Source organism: Musca autumnalis, unplaced genomic scaffold, assembly GCF_047663935.1.
Source record: "Musca autumnalis isolate F117 unplaced genomic scaffold, ASM4766393v1 scaffold_2, whole genome shotgun sequence".
NCBI lineage: Eukaryota > Metazoa > Arthropoda > Insecta > Diptera > Muscidae > Musca > Musca autumnalis.
The window spans coordinates 260,395,782-260,422,711 of record NW_027411755.1 but is presented as its reverse complement, the minus strand read 5'-3'; the positions used below and the strand labels follow the sequence as shown (position 1 = coordinate 260,422,711).

The 26,930-nt window shown below is 36.9% G+C and overlaps 1 protein-coding gene across 15 annotated transcripts in view; it reads right to left on the bottom strand.

The window, feature by feature from the left end:
- for (cGMP-dependent protein kinase for) overlaps positions 1 to 26,930 on the bottom strand; it is a 246,922-nt gene that overhangs the window by 76,772 nt on the left and 143,220 nt on the right. The window contains exon 1 of one of the 15 annotated variants that reach the window (XM_073964730.1): positions 14,053 to 14,699. The exons of 9 other annotated variants lie outside the window; for them this stretch is intronic. The gene's annotated coding sequence lies outside the window, so the exon portion shown is untranslated. Of the gene's footprint in view, positions 1 to 14,052; positions 14,700 to 26,930 lie in introns of those variants that run through there. 5 more of the 15 variants (XM_073964734.1, XM_073964733.1, XM_073964732.1 and 2 more) reach the window with 5 other exon arrangements.

The window sequence follows — 26,930 nt, the reverse complement described above, 5'->3', positions numbered from 1 at the left end:
ATTCCACCTATATCCCATCATGCAACAGCAAACTGGTACCAAATTTAGTACTTAGAGTAAGTTATAAGTTCCAAAAATGACTTCCTTTTATCCAAAACTATATCCAAACCGCGATTTAGTATTTTTCGTATACATTAGTACGAATTTACAAAACTTCCTCTCTATCTCCACTCTAAACATTAACTGCTATACTAATACCGAATTTCACAATTTCAGCTTTACCCCTTTACACAATAACAATTTGGACAAATTTCTGTGCCATTTAGTCATTTTCGTACACTTATTGTGTGTATATCCACAACCACATCCATATCTCAACCCTAAACACCAACAAAATTTCCGAATTCCACTTCTACTCATAATACCATTAATACTTTTCGTATGAAAGTACGAATTTCAATAACTATCTCCAACAGTAATTGCGAATTTCTATCCGTCCACCCAAATCAAAATTTTACCAAATTTAGTACCATTTATAAATTTTCGTACCCATAAGTACGAATTTTCAAAGCTACCTCAATGCAACACTCCATAAGTAATCTTAATTATAAATTTCACGATTCCAGCTCTATCTGTACACCCAAATCCAAAATGTACCAAACTTAGTACCATTTAGTACTTTCCGTACCCATAAGTACGAATTTCCGAAACTACCTCAATCCTACACTCCATAAGTAATCATAATTCCAAATTTCAGGATTCCAGCTCTATCCGTCCACCTAAATTTAATTGTACCTTATTTAGTACCATTTAGTACTTTCCGAATTTCCAAGACTAAGTCAATCCATCAGTAATCATAATTCCAAATTTCAGGATCCAAGCTCTATTCGTTCCCCCAAATTGTACCAAATTTAGTACTTTTCGTACCCATAAGTACGAATTTCAAAAAACTTCCTCAATCCTACACTCCAACAGTAACCTTAATTCGAAATTTCAAGATTCCAACTCTATTCGTTCACCCAAATATAAATTGTACCAAATTTAGTACATTTTGTACTTTCCGTACCCCTAAGTATGAATTTGCAAAACTACATCAATCCTACACTTCATCAGTAATCTTAATTCCAAATTTCAGGATTCCAACTCTATCCGTTCACCCTAATATATGTCAATTGTACTAAATTTAGTACATTTTGTACTTTCCGTACCCATAAGTATGAATTTCCAAAACTACCTCAATCCTACACTCCATCAGTAACCTTAATTCGAAATTTCAGGATTCCTACTCGATCCGTTCAACTAAATTTAAATTGTACCAAATTTAGTACTTTCCGTACCCATAAGTACGAATTTCCAAGATTAACTCAATCCTACACTCCAAAAGTAATTAAATTTCAAATTTCAGGATTCCAGCTCTATCCGTTCACCCAAATCCAAATTGTACCACATTTAGTACATAAGTACGAATTTCCAAAACTTCCTCAATCCTACACTCCAACAGTAACCTTAATTCGAAATTTCAGGATTCCAACTCTATCCAATCACCCAAATATAAATTGTACCAAATTTAGTACATTTAGTACTTTCCGTACCTAAAAGTATGAATTTCCAAAACTACCTCAATCATACACTCCATCAGTAATCTTAATTCCAAATTTCAGGATTCCAACTCTATCCGTTCACCCAAATATAAATTGTTCCAAATTTAGTACAATTTGTACTTTCCGTACTCATAAGTATGAATTTCCAAAACTACCTCAATCCTACACTCCATCAGTAATCCTTATTCCAAATTTCAGGATTCCAACTCTATCCGTTCACCCAAATATAAATTGTACCAAATTTAGTACATTTTGTACTTTCCGTACCCATAAGTATGAATTTCCAAAACTACCTCAATCCTACACTCCATCAGTAACATTAATTCGAAATTTCAGGATTCCAACTCTGTCCGTTCAACTAAATTTAAATTGTACCAAATTTAGTACCATTTAGTACTTTCCGTACCCATAAGTACGAATTTCCAAGACTAACTCAATCCTACACTCCAAAAGTAATTAAATTCCAAATTTCAGGATTCCAGCTCTATCCGTTCACCCAAATATAATTTGTACCAAATTTAGTACCGTTTACTACTTTTCGTACCCATAAGTATGAATTTCGAAAACTACCTCAATCCTACACTCCATCAGTAACCTTAATTCGAAATTTCAGGATTCCAACTCTATCCGTTTAACTAAATCCAAACTGTACCAAATTTGGTACCATTTAGTACTTTTCGTACACATAAGTATGAATTTCCAAAAGTACACCCATATCTCAATCGTACGCTTCAACGGTAATCTAAATTCCAAATTTCAGGTTTTCAGCTCTATCCGTTCACCCAAATCCAAATTGTACCAAATTTAGTACCATTTAGTACTACTCGTACACATAAGTACGAACTTCCAAAATCATTTCCTTGTATCAACACCACTTTCCAGCCTTGATTTCCATACCAAATATGAACATTGTAGCTATATCCGCTCAAAATATATAATTGGTACCAAATTTAGTAACTTTTCGTACACTAATTTCCAAAAACCCGTTGGTACATCTTTCTAACTCTACATCAGTTACCCTCATTCCAAATTTCAGAATTCTAGCTCTTCCCGTTTGCCTAATACCAAGGGTACCATATTTAGTACCTTTTAGTACTTTTCGTACCCTTTTAGGTCGAATTTCCAAAAACCCAGCCTTATCTCACCCCTACACACCGACAGCAACCCACAGTAAAAATTTCAGCTTTCTAGCTTCAGCGGTTTCGTCTGGGCGATGATATGTCAGTCACTCACTCACTCATCACTAAGCTCTTTTATATATATAGATTATTTATTATTTATTATTTATTACTTATTATTTATTATTTATTATTACTTCCTTTTATGAACACCACTCCCAACCTTCATTTACAACCCAAATCCAAGTTGTACTAAATATAGTACTTTTCGTTCACATAATTTACGAATTTCCAAACCCATCTCAATTCTACACTCCAACAGTAATCTTTATTTCAAATTTCAGGTGTCGAACTTTATCCGTTCACCCAAATCTAAGTTGTACTATATTTAGTACCATTTAGTACTTTTCGTATACATAAGTTCGAATTTCCAAAACTACCCCAATATATCAATCCTATACTCCGTCAGTAATCTTAATTCCAAATTTCAGGTTTCCAGCTATTTCCGTTAACCCAAATCCAAGTTGTACTAAATATAGTACCATTTAGTACTTTTCGTTCACATAATTTACGAATTTCCAAACCTATCTCAATTCTACACTACAACAGTAATCTTAATTCCAAATTTCAGGTTTCGAACTTTATCCTTTCACCCAAATCCAAGTTGTACTAAATTTAGTACCATTTAGAACTTCTCGTACACATAAGTACGAATTTCCAAAACTACCCCCATATCTCAATCCTATACTCCGTCAGTAATCTTAATTCCAAATTTCAGGTTTCCAGCTATTTCCGTTAACCCAAATCCAAGTTGTACTAAATTTAGTACCATTTAGTACTTTTCATACACATACATATGTACGAATTTCCAAACCTATCTCAATCCTATACTCCAACAGTAATCTTAATTCCAAATTTCAGGTTTCGAACTCTATCCGTTAACCCAAATCCAAGTTGTACTAAATTTAGTACCATTTAGTACTTTTCGTACACATAAGTACGAATTTCCAAAACCACCCCCATATCTCAATCCTATACTCCGTCAGTAATCTTAGTTCCAAATTTCATTTTTCCAGCTCTATCCTTTCACCCAAATCCAAATTGTACTAAATTTAGTACCATTTAGTACTTTTCGTACACATGAGTATTAATTTCCTAAACCATTTCCTTTTATAAACACCACTTCCCAACCTTCATTTACATACCAAATTCAAAGTTTCTAGCTAAATCCGTTCAAAATATACAACTGGTACTAAATTTTGTAACTTTTAGACATTTTCGTACACTTAGAGGTCGAATTTCCAAAAACCCTTTGGTACATCTTTCTAACTCTCCATCAGTTACCCTCATTCCAAATTTCAGAATTCTAGCTCTTCCCGTTTGCCTAATACCAAGGGTACCATATTTAGTACCTTTTAGTACTTTTCGTACCCTTCTAGGTCGAATTTTCAAAAACCCAGCCTTATCTCACCCCTACACACCGACAGCAACCCACAGTCAAAATTTCAGCTTTCTAGCTTCAGCGGTTTCGTCTGGGCGATGATATGTCAGTCAGTCACTCACTCACTCACTCACTCACTCATCACTAAGCTCTTTTATATATATAGATTTTTACGTACTCTGTTAATTACCCAACAAACCAAATGTCGGATGTCCGACACATCTGAACATTTTCGGAAGCAAACTCGTTCAGATTTCGTTCCGATTTTTGCATACAACTTTCGTTAAGATATCGTTACGATTTCGGATCCGACATTAGGCGTAGAGTCCGATTTTTATTCCAATTTCGTTAAGATTGGTTTGCTGGGTAGTAATACAATTTGACCTACGCAGGTGGGCCGCAGGTTTTTTAGAGCTTTGGAGATATTATCCCTCTCGCTGCATTCAGGATCAGAAGGAATTCATTCCCAAAACATTTCTCCGCGATCCCGGCCCTTAAACTGCACTTTAAAGTTGGATCTAAAATCATTATTTTGATGAGGCACATTTTTGATTGTATAACAAGTAAGAAAGTATCAGTCTTTTTGAATTTTTGTCCCAATTTCTCAGGAAGTAGGGACTTGCCCCGAAAAAAATGTACCGTTTTAAGTAGGGCCGCATACAACAGATGTTGCCAAAAATTTAAAAACAATCCTACGTGGGCCCTTAAACTGCACTCTTTCTAAACTTTGTGTGGGATGCACCCGAAAGAGTAGTCCGATGTAGCCGATATTCGGACATAATTCGAGCCTGTAATAAATAATGCGATGTGCAACGTTTGGATCAAATCGGTTTCACCCTTCGTGGGTTATCTTACGTACTACCTAATTCAGTTGGTGCCGGTAGGCTTTTTTTTTGGAGATTTTGGGTCATTATCTTAGGAAATATGGTCTTGCCCCGAAAATAATTGTGCCGTTGTAATAGAACCCGCAAGAAGAACTTTTTGGAAAAAATGTCAAAACGATCTCAGATGAGTGAAGGAGTAGACCGATATAGTCTATACACAAAAAAAAAAAAAAATCCGGCGATACAAAAATTATCATATTGACGAAATTCGATAAAATTATTTGATCACAAAGTAAAAAAGACTAAAATATTTATCGATTTTTTATATTGAAGTTATAAAATATTTCACATATTGACAATGAGGAATATTTTGATAAATATTTTTGTCAATATGTGAAACATTTTATCAGTTGTATTTTTACTATGTGATCAAATAATTTTATCGAATTTTGTGAATATGAAAAATTTTTTATCGCCTGAAAATCGATAAATTTTTGGTTGAATCGTTGATTTTTTTTATCAAATGGCTAAACATTTTTCTGTGTATTCGAACCCGATCTATGCCTGAAAGTTATATTACCTGTGCAAAGTTAAGACCAATTCCGTACACCCTTTGAGAGTTATCGTGCGTACCATTTTAGCAAAAATGTATGTACTTTTGTGGAACCGGAGGGGATCGATATGACCCATCTTCGAAATAAGTTTGGACAAAATATTTTGGACCGAATCGGTTGATCGGTTCGAGAGATATCGTGCGCCACAGCCAGCTAGACAGGTGGACGGACATTGCTAAGTCAACTCCAAATATTCTGAAGCATATTTCGTCCAAACATACTTCGGGTCTAAACCCATTATTTCGATGAGGCACATTTTTGGTCGTATCAAAGTGTATATACCCTATTTAGTCTAAAGGCTGAGGGTATGAAAGTACTAGCCATTATACCAGCACATAAGCTAAAGTATTTCTACAACCTGGCCGAAAATTTAATCTAAAGATGTTTTGGAAAATATATGTTCTGTACAGATCAATCTCGTATAAACTTTGCCCTAGTGACTAGGAGTATGTGGGTTAGCGGTCATGTGGGCTGTCCATGATATAAATGCTCAGGAGGGTACATTGTTGGCAGCGCAAAACGACACCTTTTTACACTGTGAACGAGGAGGCCCACCATGTGGAGACTGTCATAGTTCGCCTGACATATACACAGTATCATCGGGTTTGACGAATGACGTGATTTGACAACACATCATTTCCCTAGGATCAATCAAGGTCTTCATCCTTATCTCCATTAAAATGCAATCCGTCTTCATAACCTCTGAAGACCGGACTTTTCATTGGAATGCCTATTGATTGATCAATCAGAGTATTGTCATATCCTTCTAGAGTTCGACAAGCTGAAAGAAATATCTGAGACATTATCAAGTACCCCGAGTTAGACGAATTTTCTAGCAGAGGCGCCAGAATTAGCGAACGTGGGCGAAAAGCTTCGCAGTAAGATCCACATTGGAAGTCAATAGGATAGTTGGTGAACGCAAACGAAATAAGTGACTATAACATATGAAGTTCTGCATCTAGTAAAGTGTGCTCGAAACCAGTGGAAAAGGATGATCCTATTTGTATCATGTTTAACGGCGTTGGCCTGAAAAATTCGTAGAGGTAAGCCGCTTCTTAAAGCGACAATTTGTAGATCGCCTTCATAGAGACCGTACGAAGAGAAGAGTTTTACGTCGTGTGCCGCCTCTTCTAGCCGACAAGGTATCACCCCCGTTTGCGATGGTTGATTTTTGAGATGATATCCGAGGCTTTAATAATCCAAATGAGTGGGTCTGACAAAATTAGCGTTAACAACTTAGTGTTAGCAATTAATATTTACAGAGAGTCCCTCTCGTTATGCCAAACAAGAATGTCACAGCAAAGGTGAATCATACATGACAAATCTCACAAATCTCTTGTTGCATTACTCCTTTCCGGCATTAGAGAGTCTTATTCCGTTTGGAATCATCGAAATGGTCGAACGCACCATAAAGGTCGTATAAACACTTAACTGACCATGACAATCTTCCATGCTAGTTATATCTTCAGCCTTTAGGTTTTGATATGATAAAAATATGCCTCCTCGAAATAATGTTTTTAGACCCCAAGTATTTTCGGATGAAATCCGTTTCAGAAAATTTGATGTCGATTTAGCCACGTACGTCCGATTTGTTCCAAAATTTGGATCTTGTCACATTCTTTTTTCAAACTTAGATCAAGTTCGGAGATGGGCCATATCAGTCCTCTCCTTCGGATACTTCCTTCACAAAAGTTCACAATTTGTTCGCTAAAATGGTGCGCATATAACTCTCGAAAGGAGAACCCGATTGGGTTAAAAATTTGCATGTCGTAATGTTTCCTCCAGACATAGTCAGGTCCACTCCTTCGAGTACCTCCCGCACACATTTTCTAAAAGTTTGGTAAAGGGATAGTTTAGGGGCTTTTGTCAGATCGGCATGTCATTTTTTGTTGAAGGTTGTATTAGCGAGCCCTTTTACGACGGTACAGTTTTTTTCAGGAGCAAGTCCATAACTCTTGAAAGAATGTCCCAAAAGCTTTAAATACTCCTGCTGTGTAAATCGGATACTTTTTAAACCTTCATCAAGTTTTGTGAAGGATTATAATGGAAAACATATTAAGATACCTCCCTCACATAAGTCCAACATTTTGGCTTAACTTTAGGGCCAGGCCAGTGCAGGGATATTTTGCAAATTTGTGCATAATGATTTTCTTGTGGTCCTGTTTATTGTCATATAATGTTTTTCGTTGACAAGTCCATGTTTCCTGATATAATGGTCTAAAAGCTCTAACAAAAATCCACGGTGACCAACTAAAGTGTCTGTCTGATGGGTACGATAACTTTCGAAAGAAGTGACATGTTCTAATATAAATTTATCGGTCCATTTCTTCAGGTATGTACCTCCCACACATTTTTCCTAAATATGCAGTTTAGGTTGAAACCGTGGTGCAATGCCCGGGTTCAATGCCGATTTAATGGAGGCAAACATACCAATCAGTTTAATGTTGGCGACATTTCCTGTATATTTCATTGGTGTCGTAAGACAAGCCATGTGGACTCGGACTATAAGAAGAAGGTCACATACTGTTGAGCTAATATGAATAGGTGTGTACTCATTGACATGTGAGAGGTCTCCCTTGTCCGTTGGGGGATGTTTCTGGGCTCTTAGTTGAGGGACACGTCTAGGATCGGTGGCAAGTCCATACTAACTATAGCTGTAAAAACTCTACGGCCACCAACTATGGCTCTTAAGGGAGTCCCCGAATTTGTCCAACTTTGCACATCGTAATCATTCTGCCAAACTTACATTAAAATAGAAGATGACCCATATTCGTGCACTTCTTCCGGTACCTTCCCCAGCAAGGGTCAAACATTTAGACTTAAGAACAGATTTTGAACACTTCTTCCGGTACCTCCCCTACCAAGGGTCAAGGAATGTTTGTGGGAACATATGTATATGTATGTAGTTTAGGGACACGTCTAGGATCGGCGCTAAGCCCATACTAACTATAGCTGTAAAAACTCTACGGCCACCAACTACGCATCTTAAACGGAGTCCCCGAATTTGTCCAACCTTTGCACATCGTAATCATTCTGCCAAACTTACATTAAAACCGAAGATGGTCTATATCCGTCCACTTCTTTCGGTACCTTTCCCACCAAGGGTCAAACGTTTAGGCTTAAGACCAGATTTTGACATTTTCGCTGATTACAACAGTAATGTTTTGGAAAATAACCCATACTGGGTTTGCTGCTTTTCATTATGTTACAGGCTGAGGGTATATTTCTGTCGGCAAAGCTGACTGATACCTTTTCTGCTTCAAAATGTTCAAAATGGTAAAAACATGACCCGGCTGAAAATCAATTTTTGATTACTCATTACCCATTTAATGACTTGTGTCAGTTAAACTTTGGAGATGCAAAAATAAAAACAAAACAAAAAAATGTATTTATTTTTGCACAGTCAATCCGCAAAGTTTTGCGTCAACATTAAACAATAATTAGTAAAACAATAAAAATTCATGGCGGATATTTTCAAGGCATACTAAGTGAGGGCTGTCACCTACATCCATTGTATTATGTTTAAAGGTAATGCGTGCTTTGCATACCAACAGCGGCTTAAATGCGGGCATCAACAGGTCGATGATTGAACGATCATTGTCAATGGAATCGGCCGGAGTGGAAGTAAACAAATCATTTACGTTACAAAGTACACGTAGAACTGTTCTGGTTGACAACTGAGCGACCTTACATGGTGATGGGGCGGGATTGAAATAAAAATGTATAATTTTAATGGAACTAATTTTGAATATGAATAAATATAAATATGGCGTTTTTTAATGAATTTTCACTATGGATCACTAAAGAAATGAAATGTCCATTTACATTATATATCATGAAAATATCAGTACCAATTTTGCTGAAAACAAAACATGACAATATTTCCCAATTTTTTTGATGAAAATTTTTTCCTTCTTTTCTAGAGTTGATACATGAAAGTAATATGAAACTTGGTTCTGGGTGAAAAGTGTCAAAAGAAGAAAAATTCTACACAAAATTTCACTATGAGTATCAGAATAAACAATATATCTAGGTATACTATTTTCTTAAGAAAATTAGATTACAAATTTATATATTTTAGAATGAAATTATTTCTTTAAATTTTGGACTGCTATGTTATGTAAAATAATTTCATTCTAAAATATATAAATTTGTAAGTCCATATGCCTAATGTAAAGGCAATTTTCCTTGCGGCAATTGTCGGTTTTAAGGAGAGAGGGGTGAGGCATATGGTAACCCTTTGCCTCTCAACACCCTATCTCATCGACAAACTGGCAATTGCCGCAAGGAAAATTGCCTATGTATATATGGACTAATATAATTTTCTTAAGGAAATAGTATACCTAAAAGTTTTGCTGAGGAGCAGCATCAACACAGCAAAAAAATAAAGGAAGTCAAAAACCTCTTGTCCGATTTCACCCAGAAATCCCCATAAATATGTATGTTGGAGATTGAGTTCTACATTAGTAACTAATTTGAGTGACGTAGGGGATGGGAGATACCAAGCAACGGTCCTGACCGGTTTTAACATGGCAAAGCCCAGGATTTATCTTGGTCCCTCTTTCATCCCATGTGGATCTCCCCGTGGTGTCACCTGGAGAACTGCCTTTAACACCCGTTAAAGGTAGTGAGCCAACATGTGCCGCGCGTTCACCCATAAGAACGTTAAAAACTTGGGTTTGGGCGTCGTGTTAGTAACCCTCCCCTAGAAAAAACAGCCTACTATGAAAAAACGAAAGAAAAGAAAAACAAACCCCTCTAAAGTTGACGAACCCCGCAAACGTTTTAAGGACCATGATCTGCGAATCTGCACCTGGAATGTTCGCACTCTTTATAGAGAAGGTGCAGTCTTTCATTGCCAGACGTACTTGAAAAGTACAAGGCCGATATTACTGCCATACAGGAAATACGATGGATTGGGAAAGGCGTCACAACAACAACTAAAGGTGACGCACTGTATTATAGCTGCCATGACGTAAAGCATGAGTTTGGTTGCGGATTCGTAGTTAGTCGGAGACTAAAACATCTGGTATCCAGCTTCACCCCAGTGAATGAAAGACTTGCTGCAATTCGAATAAAAGCTAAATTCTTCAACATCAGCTTTATTTGCGCTCATGCTTCCACTGAAGAAAAGGACGAACAGACCAAAGATATATTTTTCGAGCGCTTAGAAGAAACATATGACCGTTGCCCTGCCCATGACATTAAAATCATTCTAGGCGATTTTAATGTCAAAATTGGAAAGGAGAATATCTTTGACCCAACAGTTGGGAAATTCAGTCTCCACAGTGAAACATCTGACAGTGGTATGAGGTTGATAGACTTTGCAAAAAACATGGTAGTTAGCAGTACCAGATTTAATCATCTCGATATTCATAAGGGCACCTGGCTGTCTCCAGCTCAGAAAACAAGAAATCAAATTGATCATGTTGTGATAGATGGAAGACATTCATCGAGCGTGATGAACATTGATTCGGACCACTACCTTGTTGCAGCAAAGGTACGCACCCACTTAAACGTAGCAAACGAAGTACGAACAGACACAACACGAAAGATAGACATCGGTAAGCTGCAATCACAACAGATTCCACTCAACTAGTCCAATTGCTTAATCAAAGCACTCCTCATCCCGATAACATATCAGCGCAATGGCAAAGCATTGCCCACTCCATGCAAACAGCCGCAAAATCCATATTTGGATACCAGAGACCTCCACCAAGGAATCCATGGTATGATCAGGAGTGTCGTGCTGCCACCGAAGAGAAAAATGCGGCATATAGGGCTACTTTACAATCCGTAGCAACGCGTAGCGCACGAGAGAGATACAGGGAGAAAAGGAGAGAGGAGAAACGTCTTTTCCGCAGGAAAAAGAGAGAGATGGAAAAGCGGGAGTGTGAAAAAATCGAGATGTACAGGAGCCAGAATGAAGTCCGAAAATTCTACCAAAGAGTCAAGCATCAAACTGATGGCTTTGGTACAGGCACATCCTCCTGTAGAGACCAGCAAGGTAATTTGGTAACTGATGCAGATAGTGTACTAAGGATATGGAAAGAACATTTTTCAAATCTGTTGGTATCCAAAAGCAGCGAAGACGACAAAGATACCACAGTCCTAATCCCAGAAGATGGTATTGAATGTATACCGCCCAGCCAAGATGAGGTAAAGACAGCAATAAATCGGCTGAAGAATAATAAGGCAGCAGGGGCCGATGGCTTACCAGCCGAGCTGTTCAAAACCGGAGGCGACACGCTGATAAGGTGTATTCATCAGCTAGTTAGCACCATCTGGCAGAAAGAACGAGTACCCGACGATTGGAACCTGAGTATCCTGTGCCCCGTCCACAAGAAGGGAGATAAGAATGCATGCTCTAACTATAGGGGCATAAGTCTACTCCCTATTGCCTACAAGATCGTGTCAGGGATATTGTGCGAACGACTAAAGCCCATGGTCAACGAAATAATTGGCTTTAGACCTGGCAAGTCCACCATTGACCAGATATTTACCCTGCGGCAAATCCTGGAGAAGACCCAAGAGATGCAGATCGACACCTACCACCTTTTTGTCGATTATAAAGCAGCCTTCGACAGTCCGCTGCGTTCAAAGGTATTCCAAGCCATGTCTGAATTTGGTATCCCCGCAAAGCTCATCCGGCTTTGTAAAATGACTTTAACTGACACGAGGTCCTCAGTTAAAATAGGAATGAACCTCTCCGAAGAGTTTGGTACCAAAAGAGGTTTCAGACAAGGAGACAGCCTTTCGTGTGACCTCTTCAACATGCTGCTAGAAAAGGTTATGCGTCCATTGAGCTCGGACCGACTGTGGAAGTTGGTTCCTATAATATTGAGGTAGTAAAAGACTTCGTCTACCTCGGCACCTCCATAAACACAACAAACGACATCAGTTGTGAAATAAAACGAAGAATTGTATTGGCCAACATATGCTACTTTGGTTTAAGTAAGCAGTTTAAAAACAAAGCCACATCTCGTCAAACAAAAATAACGCTCTACAGAACACTGATACTACCCGTGCTGATGTATGGCTCCGAAGCCTGGGTACTTGCGCAAGCAGACATGGCAGTACTTGGTGTGTTTGAGAGAAAAATTCTTCGAAAGACCTACGGACCAATCTGCGTTGACGGTGAATATCGACGTCGCATGAACCACGAGCTGTATCTGCTATACAACGACATCAATATTGTTAAACGTATCGAGATGCAGCGATTGCGTTGGCTAGGCCATATCATAAGAATGAGCGATGATGAACCCGCTAAAAAGGCGTATAAATACGGACCGCTTGGTGGTGCACGCAGAATTGGCAGGCCAAGGAATAGATGGCGCAAACAAGTGGATGATGAGATGAAAAGGCGCGGTATTCCAGAGTGCGAAGCAACAAATAGAGAGGAATGGTGATCTCTTCTTAGTTCAGCCTATAGAACAAATGTTCTGTAATGGGCCAGCTAAGTAAGTAAGTAAGTAAGTAAGTAAGTAAGTACTAATTTGATCTGCACATAGTGTGGGTGGGGACTACTTATGTCATTTTTAAAACACAATAATCTCCCAGTGCATCTTATGGTCAGCCTTGACCCACATGAGTGTGAAATAACTTGTGTGGTTGTGATAAGATTTATTGTCTGTCTACTTCAACCTGGAATGGCCCATATCTTTAACTTACAAACAACCTCATGCTTTATTCCAAGATTACATGATTTTCTTTGCATAAAGTCATCATTTGTTTTTCATTCATTTAGACACAAATTACAGCCATAAAAGGCTTTAAGCCATGCAACAATGACACCATGCAATTATATCCCTTTGGTCATTATTCGCGCCAATGTCTCAGACTTCTATTCGAATTCTAAACGAGAAATATCCCCAAGCTAGACATTAATAAAAAAACATAAATGGAAAATATAAACAACAACGACAACAACAATGGTTGACGACGACAGCTGTTGTTTGATTTCAAGCTGACCAGAGAGAGCAGAGATCTCGAGATCGCATCACGACAGCAGCTAGTCAGCAAGCATTGCATTTAAATTGGCGTCGTCAAACATCGGCGTCAACAGAAAACAACTCCTCAATGTCACTGACGTTGCGCGTCACTGCCTGAGGAGGCCTCGTTGAATAAACTTGTAATTAAAACGCTTAATTTACGCCTATCACAACGGCGTGCATGCTAATGGCTAAACTGTTGAATTGATATTATCTTTATTTTTGGTTGTTGTTGGAATTAGAATAAGAATAGCATAAATAGGAATAAGAACAACAAAACATTCGCTTTTCAATGAATTTTTGGTAGTCTTTTTTGCACACATTTGGTTTATTTTAGTGTCTTAATCCACTAAAAAATTTACGTTGACCACTCAATTTTTACAAAAATAAATTTTCGAAAATAAAAATTTCATAATTAAAAATTTGTAGTTTGCACATTTCTTGTTGATGTTGTTGTTGCCGTTTGTTGTATTAACAAATTGCCAACATTTGTCGCAAAACAAACTTTTTATATTAAATTCACGTTTTTACCAGCTAAAAGGTGGCGGCGGTATTGGCGAGGGTGTATTGGAACGCACGCATTACACACCGATTTGGATGTTGAGGGGAAAGAACGCAATATTTAGTTTTAGATACCGAAATAAAACTGCAAATATGTATTTTGTGCGTCAATGTTGTTGCTGTTGCATATGTCCGTTTTGACCATCAACCATCGAATGTAGTCCAAATGCGAAAAGAAAAAAATCTCAAACGATCGGGTAAACGTAATCACATTGTTATTTTTTTTTTGTTTATTTTCAGATCAAGCCTTGATTGATTCGTGTCGAAGTTTTCCAGAAATTCAAAACATTAAAATCCATCAACAAAATGGAGCAACAATGTGATCGAAAATCACTGCCGTTTGCAACAGATTTTGTCCGTCCGCGTGTGTAGCGTCGTTTAGCGTTTTGTTTAATGTAAGCAATGCGAACGCGAATCATCAACTGGTGGTGCACCGCTGTTTGCCACCGCAAACAAGTCGCTCGTTAGCACAACAATCAAACTCACTGTGAGCTAGGTGAGCGCACAAAATAAAACAGCAAGTCTACTCCGCCAACACCCTCACCATAACCATAAAGACAAACACAAACAGATCCCAGACGTTGTCCGGAGGTACGTGAGCTGAAAACTGAAAAACTACTTCATATGTTTGTTTGATCGTCGTTCATATGTTCGTTTAAACAAAACAAAATATACAACATGTACGAGTATATGCGACCATCCATTCATCCATCCATACGTATGATGAACATCATCAGTCTTGTTGTGGGCACAGTGTTTCGAGTCGGTCAAAAAAGGATAATGAATATTATTATAAATTATGTCAAACAGTAACCAGACATTTAAGTTAGACACCGCAGGATTTTTTAGATCTTTTGATTATGTATGTAATTAAATATTTAAAACAATCCACAAACTGTCCTTGAACGAAAACTCGATATAAGTTTGGGATAAATATTACGATGCATAAAGGTTGGACCACAAGGAGTACCTTCGGAAAAAATTTCGAACAACACTTAACTGCATTTAAGCGGAATTTTTGAACTTTTGTGAGGTAGGTATCCGAAGTTGTTGTTCGATATGGACCTTCTTATGCCCTCAGCCTTTAGGATAGAATAGGTATATACACTTTGATACGACCACAAATGTGCCTCATCGCAATAACGGTTTTATACCCCAAGTATGTTTGGACGAAACTAGTTTCAGACAATTTGGAGTCGATTTAGCCATGTCCGTCTGTCCCGATGGCTGGTGCGGACGATAATTCTCGAACGAATCAACAGATTCGAACAAAATTTTGGGTATCGTAATATTTTGACCAAACTTAGTTTAATTTCGAGGATGGGCCATATCGGTCCACTTCTTCGGGTAACTCTCCCACAAAAGTTCAAAATTTGTCTGTAAAATGGGGTGAACGATAACTCACGAAGGAAGCAATTGATTTGGTCCAAACTTTACATGTCGTATTATTCCTTCCAGATATATATCGGGCTCGAATATGGACTATATCGGTCCACCCCTTCAGGTACGTCCCACTCCTCTCGGATCGTTTTGAATTTGTTTCAGTAGGTTGACCTTGCGGCTCCCTTTACGATGGTACAATTTTTTTCTTGCGCAAGTCCATACTTCCTGAGATATTAGCCTAAAAGCTCCATGAAACCCTGATGGCACCAACCAAAATGGTAAATCCGCAATATAATTCTCGCAGGGAATTTCTGATTGGTACAGACTTTGCGCATCGTATTATTTATTCCATTCACGTACATATGTTAGAATATGGACTATATCGATCCACTCCCTCGGGTACCTTCCACACCAAATTCCGAAAAAGTGAAGTTTAAGAGCTCCTCTCTCATCGTTTTTTTATTAGCAGGGTTTTTCAGAAGTAAGTCAATACTTCCTGAGATAATGGCCCAAAAGCTCCAAAACCCCGCCGGCCCATACTAAAATGGCTACTGTGCAAGATAATTCTAAAACCTTTTCAAATATTTCTTTCAAACTTCGTTTAACGTAATTTAATATTTCGAGTCCTTTATGAGGAAGTTTGGTTACCAAAAATGTTTGGTATATGTCAATGATTTGGTATAGTCTCACATTACGGTAGCTACAGATTTTAAAGCAAACTCGCATACTTCATATTCGTTCCTATTCGAACCTGATCTAGGTCGGGAAGAAATATTACGATGTTCAAAATTAGTTCGTTGGTTGTTGTGCCCACCATTTTAGATCCATCTTCGGATTTGATCAAAGTGTAGGCAAATCGGTTGATTTGTTTGAGAGCTATCGTGTGCTCCAGTCAACCAGGCAGACGACGAACAGGGCTAAATCGGCTCCAATTTATTTGAAAAGGATGGTCCCCTGAACTGACCTAATTGCATATCAAAAGCCCTCCTCGTTCAGACAATATATCAGCGAAGTGATATTGTCTACTCTATGCAAACCCCGAACATGATACAAAGTGTATAAGGAGGCAGAAGAATAATAAATTCGAAAGAGCTTATAAGCGGAAATGTTGAAGACTGGTGCCCACCGTTATCAATAAAAACGATGCGGTACCGTTCTGGCGGATGCCATATCAATAGGAGGACCTAGTGACAAATTTCGGTGAGAAAGTTTTGCAGCCCAAGGAAGACTAAAAACCAAATTTCCAAATGATCTTCGCACTAACAAGCAAAATTTCGAAAAATAGTAATTATTGGAATCCCACTACTAAATAGGACTTAAAATGTCTGTAATTAATCGTTGTTTTATAAAAAAAAAATAAGAAAATTGAAAGTACAACCATTGATAAATTATGATTGGTTGATTTTAAATATTAAATCGCGAAAATTGCATCTAAGCCCACTGTGCAAAAATGTTTTCTATTTTTATTGGATAGTTGATCTTCTTCTTTATTTGCCAACCCGTATTCGGGTGTTGGCGATCATACAATTGTTTTACATTGTTAACAATTTAATTATATTTTTTATTCCATTATAGATAGGTTTCGATTCTTGGCAGCATTCAGGAGGTTTCTTTCGTCTTGCAGTCCCGTCCATTCTTGAATATTTCTTATCCATGATGTTTCTTTTCTGCCTCTTGGTCTTCTTCCATCTATTGTGGTTTGGATAATGGCTTGGAGGAGCTTATATTTTTCATTGCGCATTATATGGCCCAGATAAGATGTTTTTCGGCTTTTTACATCGCGTGTTATTTGTCGTTCCACATTCATCCGTGGTAGTACTTCTTCATTTGAAACGTGGTCAGTCCAGCGAATTTTTAGAATACGACGATAAATCCACATTTCAAAAGAATTTAGTCGTTTTTCGTCGGCTAATTTTATCGTCCAAGTTTCTGAAGAGTATAATAATACTGACCATATGTAGCATCTGACAAAACGTATTTTCGTTGAAAGGCTTATGTCATGGCTGGTTAGCGTTTTCTTATATTTGGAAAATGAATTTCTTGCCATTTCGATTCGGCACTTAATTTCACTTGACATATCCCATCGGTTATTTATCTGGACTCCTAGATATTTATATGTTCTTACACGTTCTATTTCTATGTTATTAAATATCATAGGTACATTATTTTCCACCTGTTTTCTGCTGACAATCATATATTTAGTTTTTCTTATGTTTATTGATAATCCATATTTTTCACTGGTCTTCATGAGTGCATCTATTAGTCTTTGTAGCCCTGCTAAGCTGCTTGCCAGTAATGTGGTGTCGTCAGCGTAACGAATGTTATTGATGAGGATGTTATTTATCCTAATGCCAATGTTTTTGGAAGCTATTGATTCTTGAAAAATTTTTTCAGAATATATGTTAAAGAGAAGAGGTGACAAAATACATCCTTGCCGTACACCTTTCGAAATTGGGATATTGTCAGATAATTCACCATCCACTTTAATATTTGATACTTGTTTCCAGTATAGATTTTGAATACATCTTTTATCACATTCTTCTAGTCCAATATCGGTTAAAATATCCATCAACTTATCGTGTTTTACGGTATCAAACGCCTTCTCGTAGTCCACAAAACAAAGAAAGACGTCCTTTTGAACTTCGCGGCATTTTTGTACTAGAACGTGAAGTCCAAGCAATGCTTCTCGGGTACCCATGCCTTCTCTGAATCCAAATTGTGTGTTACCCATATGCATCTCGCATAATGGGTATATTCGTCTGTGTATTATTTTTAAAAAGATTTTTAGAGCATGGCTCATAAGGCTAATTAGTCTAAAATCACCGCACAAATTCGCATTGTTTTTTTTAGATATGGTTACAAATGTCGATTCCAGCCAGTCTTGAGGGTAATGTCCTGTGGCGTAAATTTGATTGAATAATCTCAAAATTAGTTGTATATTTCTTCCTTCTATTAGTTTCAGTACTTCGGTGGGTATTTCATCAGGACCCGATGCTTTTTTATCTTTCATGGTTTTTATTGTTGCTCTTAATTCTTCCTCTGTAATGGGTCTTATCGTTAAACCGCTTTGATATTCTGTATTTTGTAATTGTGTTCGGCTTTCGTCCGTAAATAGAGCTTTTATATATTTTTCCCAAAGTTTTTTCTTTTCAGAAACTTCGTAATGTGCTATATTGTTTTCATCAAAGAGAAATGTGGAAGATCTTCTGGAATATATCCCGGATGCCTCTTTCAATTTTTTATGGAGATTGAAATCGTCGTGGAGAATTTGTAATCTTTCAATTTCCTGGCATTGTTTTCTTATTTGTGCATTTTTTGCAGCCCGTGTTGCGATTTTAATTTCCTGATTGATTTCCCAGTATTTTTCGTAGTTTATGTTTTTGTATTTGCTTCTTTCTTTGCGTAGAGCTCGTATTTCATCTGTCACCCATGATATTTCTCTATTAGACGTTGTGGTGCCTAACATATTATTAGTTATGTTGTTGATGGATTCTTTAACATCATCCCATATATTTTCGCTATCTTCAGCGATGTTATTCAGTTCGGCATTTAATCGGGTTTTTACCGAATGTCTCGTCAATTCATCATCAAGTCTATCAAAATTTAACTTCTTCTGCGTTTTTTTCTTGCGTGTTATTGCCAGTTTTATGCGTATTTTGCAAACTAGAAGAATGTGGTCCGAGGGAACGTCAGCGCCGGGATATGTGGAACATTTGTTCACACAGGAAGCATATCTTTTATTTATTAAAATGTAATCTATTTGGTTTCTGACAATATTCTCACTGTTATCTTGTGGCGACTTCCATGTATACAAACGCCTCGGATGGAGGCAAAACAACGTATTAGTAACTTTGTATTTATACTCTTGGCAGAATTGAATTAATCTCTCGCCTCTTTCATTTCGTTTACCTAAACCAAATTTTCCTGTTACATCAGTTGTTTCTTCCTTCCCAACTTTTGCATTAAAATAGTTGATAAAAACTACAAAAACATTTCCTATTTGGAACAATATTACAAAGTTATGATTATTTCATTGCATATAGTTTTTACACTTTAATAAAAAATCAAGAAAATCGAAAAGTACAATCATTGCTAAAAATTAATTTTACATATTAGATCGCGAAAATTGTATCCAAGCCCACTGTGCAAAGTTTTTCTATATTTTATTATATAGCTGATAAAAAATACAAATAAAGATTTTTTTATTTGGACCGGAAGAAGTAAAGTAAAGAAGTAATGAGTATTTCATTGCATATAGTTTTTACAGAATTCGACTTTTCCAAGACGCGATATCTCTGGAACCGTTAGTCAAAAAAATCGGAAAATATTCTGAAATGTTTGGCTGATCACCAGTATCACCGAAACAAAACCGGTAAGGAAAGGATCAAAGTCGGGCGGGGCCGACTATATAATACCCTACACCTACACACATTCCAAATATCATTGAAATCGGACTTATATATCGTGTTTGGTACAGAAAATACGTGAAATCGGCCGAAAATATATATGGGAGCTATATCCAACTCGGAACCGATTTCGATATAATTTGGCACACTTATTTCTAGACCGAATTCAGTCAAACATTCCAAATTTCATCAATTTGGTGCAGCAAATACGTGAAATCGGGCGAACATATATATGGGAGCTATATCCAAATCTGAACCGATTTCGATATAATTTGGCTCAATTTAAGTGGCGAAATTTCGTGGCCACTGGGAACCACATATGTAAAATGTCAGCTAGTTCAACAAAAAATGTGGCTAAGATCCCTAAAAGACCTTAAATCGGGAGGTATCGTTATATGGGGACTACACCGAACCGTGGACCTATCTTGACAATTTTTAGTGGAGCAATTTCGCGGCCATTGAGAACCTCAAATGTAAAATTTCAGCTAGTTTGGGCAAAAAATGTGGCTAAGATCCATAAAATACCTTAAATCGGGAGGTATCGTTATATGGGGACTATACCAAAACTTGGACCGATATAACCCATCTTCGAACTAAAAAAATGGCGGCTAAAAAAATGGTATTCCCCAATTTTCAGCGAAATCGGTCAACAAATCCGACCTGTATGTTGCGAACGGACGGACGGACATGCATAAATCGACTCAGAAAGTGATTCTATGTATATCCCTACAAGGAACTATGGGTCTATTTCGCTTCCTTTTGTATGTTACATACAAATGCACTAACACATAATACCCCTTACCACATAGTGGTATAGGGTATAAAAATAAAGGAAAACAAAACCCATTTCTTGAAAAAGTTTTGGATTTCACTCAGAATTCCCCACAAACGGAATGACAAATTCAATTATACCCTCCATATTGTTCTCTGTTGCATATTAGATGGTATGATTAACTGAAGATTTAATGGAACTTCCAAAGTTAACCACCCAACTTTTTCAACTAATGTTGTCGATTTACAACACTGTATATTTTACGATTTCCACTCTTGTTGTGCCAGTGGTTTTCTCAATTTGTATTTGATTGGAGACCGAAAACAAATGATAAAAAATTATTTTTGCACGAATTGTGTGCTGTTGAATTTTCAGATTTTTGAAAGACATCAACCACCAACCAAACTTGTAATCATAAATGCTGGTGACTTGCTCTTCGCATTCGATATAATCTCTCGCTCTCTCCCTGTCTATGTTTTTTGGTCGAAATTGTTTGGCAAATTAAAAATGAACTTGGCTAACAGAGCATGCAACGAATTCGCTCTGTTGCCAATTTCCAAAAAAGCTTCTGTAAAAAAAAACAAAGCTTTTATACGAGTCAAGATTTATGATTAAAAGTTCGCTAAGCTTTAAAAATGTTATTCATTGTGGTGGATGTAATCTTCGCTTACAAAAAGCGTTTTCTAAGCTTGTCGAGGGAAGTATTCGTAAAATACATATTTAAATATGAATTAAAACGTTGGCAAGTTGCGGCTCATCCAAACCGTAAGGTTGTTGTCATTTAAGTTGATACAAAAGATTAGTACTTAGTTATTTATGATTTGAATTGAAATAAAGTTTTTTCAACTACAAAAGGATAAAATATAGGAGATTAATTTTCCCAAAAATATCCAAAAATATGTTTTTTTAATTAAATTACACATAAAAATTCAAAAGGGGATAGCGTGAGATACAATGTGACCAAATAAATTTTAACGAAATAACATTCATAAACATGTGTAAAGTTAAACGGAAAACTTGAAACCCAATTGAACTAAGCTTAAGGTTGTTGTGTGTTATGATATACGTTAGGCAAGAAATGTATTGCAATAACCAAAATTGTAGAAAATTTCATATTAATTGTTCGTTTATGGCAACAAATTATGTAAAAACTATACAGGTTTCTTGCGCAAATCTCTTGCTATAGGTCCTTACAGCAATATTCCGTCAAAATATGCAAAGGTTATTTGCGATGTATAACAAATACGGTCAAAAATAAGAATTAACTACTACTTGGAGGTGACAATAAAAGTATTGCAACGGGAAAATCAGTACTATAAAACTATACAAATTTTTGAATTTTTTGCGGTCATTATACATTTTTATGACTCTCGCGGCTAATAATAGACAAACAGTATTGAATGTAATAAAGTTCAGTGATAAAAAATGCGGTCATGGAGGGTCTTCAGACAGGTAAAAAACGCATGGGACCATATTAACAATAAACAATGACTAATCGGCAATGCAAGTATGCCAAGAATGAATATTTGACTCAATATGTATTGTAGTATAATGGAACAATACAAAACAGTCCGATTTTGGGCTTTGAGAACATCGAAATACCTCTGGAAAGTATATGGAAAAAATTGAGACCATATTTTGAAACGACATACGACAGAGCACTATTTCGTCTCTCAATGGTATTGATATGATATAATTTTTACTAATTGGATAGATATTATCCTCTGTTATCGTAATAAATCCAAAAAATTGCACTTATTGCATTATTGGGTAACCCATCATATATAGAAATTAAACCGCTACTGGAGAAACTGGAATACCGAATATTTGGGTATTATATTCTTTACCATGGAAAATTGTATGCAAAATTGGTTTCACGGATATAATAATGATAATAATGATCCCCACTGACATCATTAATAAATATTTAATAGTCATTAGTCTGAAAGTCAGAAAACTCGATCCCGAAAGCTCAAACAAAGTCAACTACCATCATTCCAAAGACCAGATAATGACATGTTAATTTTATTTGTGTAAATTGCCGATGTGATATTACAACACAAAACTATTTAATACATCGGGCCAACATCCTGATATCAAACCTCATAACATGTTTGGGTCCAATTTAACAAAAAACTCCATAAACATCCTCCAACGAAGGATCAAGATTTACTAAAAATTGGGGAACCAGTATCCTTAGAGTGGAACATACCGAGCCTTATTTTTTGGTTTAACTAAGCTCATTAATGCTCCAATGAATGTCCAAAGTGGATAGACAACTCATTAAGGAACGCACCTTTGGTAATTCTCGAAGAAACCATCGATTTCGTAATTTTTGCAATACTTTTATTGTCACCCCAAATAGTAGTTAATTTTTATTTTTCACCGTATATTTATAAATTGCAAATAAACTAGCATATTTTGACGGAATATTGTTGTAAGGACCTATATACATAATTTGTTGCCATTAACGAACAATTAATATGAAATTTTGTACAATTTTGGTTTTTGCAATACATTTCTTGCCTAACTGTAAATCTTAAAACCAATCATCCATTTTAAAACTAGTTCCATTGACTCAGTTGATGGGAAATTTCTTTTATAATAAATTAAATTAAAAATAAAATGTGCATCTGCACAGGATATTGACTACATTTATTGCCTACTAATGTCTGGTGGTAGTTGCTTCTAATAGACATATCTTGACATCGACTTAATTTGATCAATTTTCAAATTAACAACGTCCGCTCATTCACTCCGAACATGACTCACTGGGGGAATTCAAATCCATCAATCGAAAGGAATGTCGGATACTTATGAATACGTTAAACGTTGCTCACTCTGTCAGCCGTAGTAAATGCGTAGATTTATTAGCGCAAAATTACAACTCAGCCACTCAGCCGAAAAATATCGACAGCCGGTTGTCGAAGTAAAAAAAAGAAAGACATAAAAACAAACAACATCATATACCACTTAAGTAGTCAGTTAGTCAGTCATATCTTGAACGGCAACTATCATGAATTGCAAACGCATATTGAGATATGTTGTTGCAGCTACTGCTGTTGCTGCCAGTTTAAGTCGTCAACTAAAAATCAAACTTGCTTCCGAAATTTGTAGAAATTGAAATGAAACCGCACACAAAAAACAAAAATCAAATCAATTACAAGTCATTATGGGAAATTTAAGCGAAATTCAATTTCGGGGTGGTGATATGACTAAGACAGGAAATAGTAAATATAACATAAAGGAGATTGTGTACACTAGCACAAAAGATGATTTGAAGGTCTAGGTCTATTTTATAAGCATTTTAGCTATAGAATAACTTTAAGAAATATCCTATTTTTATCTGAACTATAGGAGACATTTAGAAGGTCTTCTATCTATAGAAGACCTTTAGCAGGTCTTCTATTTATAGGAGGTCTTCTATCTATATAAAACCTTTAGGAGGTCTTCTATTTATAGAAGACTTTTAGGAGGTCTTCTATGTATAGCAGACCTTTAGGAGGTCTTCTATTTATAGCCGACCTTTAGGAGGTCTTCTATCTAAAGAAGACCTGTAGGAGGTCTTCTATCTAAAGAAGACCTGAAGCAGGTCTTCTATCTGTAGAGGACCTGTAGCAGATCTTCTATCTGTAGAGGACCTGTAGCAGGTCTTCTATTTATAGAAGATCTGTAGGAGGTCGTCTATCTATAGAATATTTGCAGGAAGTCTACTGAAGACCTTTAGGAGGTCTTCTATTTACAGAACACCTTTAGCATGTCTTCTATCTATAGCAGACCTTTAGGAGGTCTTCTATTTATAGCAGACCTTTAGGAGGTCTTCTATCTAAAGAAGACCTGTAAGAATACCTGCAGGAAGTCGTCTACTGAAGACCTTTAGGAGGTCTTCTATCTATAGAACACCTGTAGGAAGTCTTCTATCTATAGAAGACCTGTAGGAGGTCTTCTATCTATATAAGACCTTTAGGAGGTCTTCTATCTATATAAGACCTTTAGGAAGTCTTCTATCTATAGAAAACCTTTTGGAGGTCTTCTATCTAAAGAAGACCTCTAGGAGGTCTTCTATCTAAAGAAGACCTGCAGCAGGTCTTCTATCTGTAGAAGACCTGTAAGAATACCTGCAGGAAGTCGTCTACTGAAGACCTTTAGGAGGTCTTCTATCTATAGAACACATGTAGGAAGTCTTCTATCTAAAGAAGTCCTGCAGCAGGTCTTCTATCTATATAAGACCTTTAATAAGTCTTCTATCTATAGAAGACTTTTTGGAGGTCTTCTATCTAAAGAAGACCTGCAGCAGGTCTTCTATCTATATAAGACCTTTAGGAAGTCTTCTATTTATAGAATACCTGTAGGAGGTCTTCTATCTATAGAAGACCTGTAGGAGGTCTTCTATCTATATAAGACCTGTAGGAGGTCTTCTATCTATAGAAGACCTATAGGAGGTCTTCTATCTATATAAGACCTGTAGGAGGTCTTCTATCTATATAAGGCCTTTAGGAAGTCTTCTATCTATAGAAGACCTTTTGGAGGTCTTCTATCTAAAGAAGACCTCTAGGAGGTCTTCTGTCTAAAGAAGACCTGTAGGAGGTCTTCTATCTAAAGAAGACCTCTAGGAGGTCTTCTATCTATATAAGACTTTTTGGAAGTCTTCTATCTATAGAAGACCTTTTGGAGGTCTACTATCTAAAGAAGACCTGCAGCAGGTCTTCTATCTGTAGAAGACCTGTAAGAATACCTGCAGGAAGTATATAGAATACCTGCAGGAAGTCGTCTACTGAAGACCTTTAGGAGGTCTTCTATCTATAGAACACCTGTAGGAAGTCTTCTATTTATTGAAGACCGGTAGGAGGTCTTCTATCTATAGAAGACCTGTAGGTGGCCTTCTGTCTATAGAAGACCTGTAGGACGTCTTCTATTCGTGGAAGACCTGTAGGAGGTCTTCTATCTATAGAAGACCTGTAGGAGGTTTTCTATAAAATGTCCGTAGAATACCTTTAGAAGGTCTGATATCTATAGAAGACCTTTAGAAGGTCGTCTGCCTTGAGAAGACCTTTGAAGGTCGACGGTCTATAGATGACCGTTAAGAGATATTTTATCTAAAGAAAACTTTATTTTCAGCAAAGACCTTTATGAGGTCTTCTGTGAATAGCAGACCTTTATGAAGTCTTCTATCTGCAGAAGACCTTTATATGGCCTTCAATCTACAAAAGACCTTTAGGAGGTCTTCCATCTATAAAATACCTTTTGCAGCTTTTCTGTTTATAAAAGACCTTTAGGATGTCTTCTATCTGCAGAATGAGGCATTCTATCCGTCGAAGACTTTTTAGGTTTTCCATCTCTAGAAGGCCTTCAGGCGTGATCTTCTATCTACCGAGCACATTCATGTGGCCCTCAATCTATTTACGGCCTTTAGAATGTACGATGTCTGTAGAAGATCTGTAGGAGCTCCTTTGTTTGATCTTTATGAGGTCTTCAGTTCTTTGAATTGTTTTTTTGTGCCTCAAGAATTTTTCCCGACTTCAAATAACACCCAATTACCAACTGCCCTGCAGAGTAGTTGCAAATCATGTTGTTTTTATTGGGGAAATTGAAATTCATGATATATTGGAAAAATGCGTGCCACAAACATTCAGTTACCATGTCGGACGTTACATGATCTCTCCGCAGCAATGGACCAATACCAATTGATACATGTAAAGACGGACATGGCCAAACATGGACAGAAATTCAACTCACATGGACAATTAATACAACAGCAACATTCGTTTTTGTGTTGTTTTGTTGAATGACTTGAAAACGTGCTTGAAGTGAGTCTGTCTCTTTTTTTTGTTGCTTTCCTACAATCTCAGCTTTGTAGTTTGAGATTTTCAAATACATATTTTTTATCGCTTACAAATAAAATTGACAACTTGCTCGCTTGCGATTAATTACCAGCAATGGGGTAGAAGGAAATTGGTCAAAGAAAAGAACAAAACAAAAACACAAATAGCCCAATTCGGCTAGATCTGGGTGTTAAAGGCAATTTGCGAAAGCTTGTGCCACAGTTGAGACATAACGGCATTTTAACAAATTTGGTTGGGCAAACTGTCGCATGTCCAAAACATGAATTTGGAAAACATCACAGCTTGTGCTTGCACCTTTGCTGCAACAAAAATCGAAGCTTTGCAGATCTCAATTTTGGACACCACGAAACCTTCACGGACAATGCTGGCAGCACCACTTACAGCAATCGTCAGTAGACTTCCAAAATAGTAACACCTGTTTAGGAACAAATGTTTT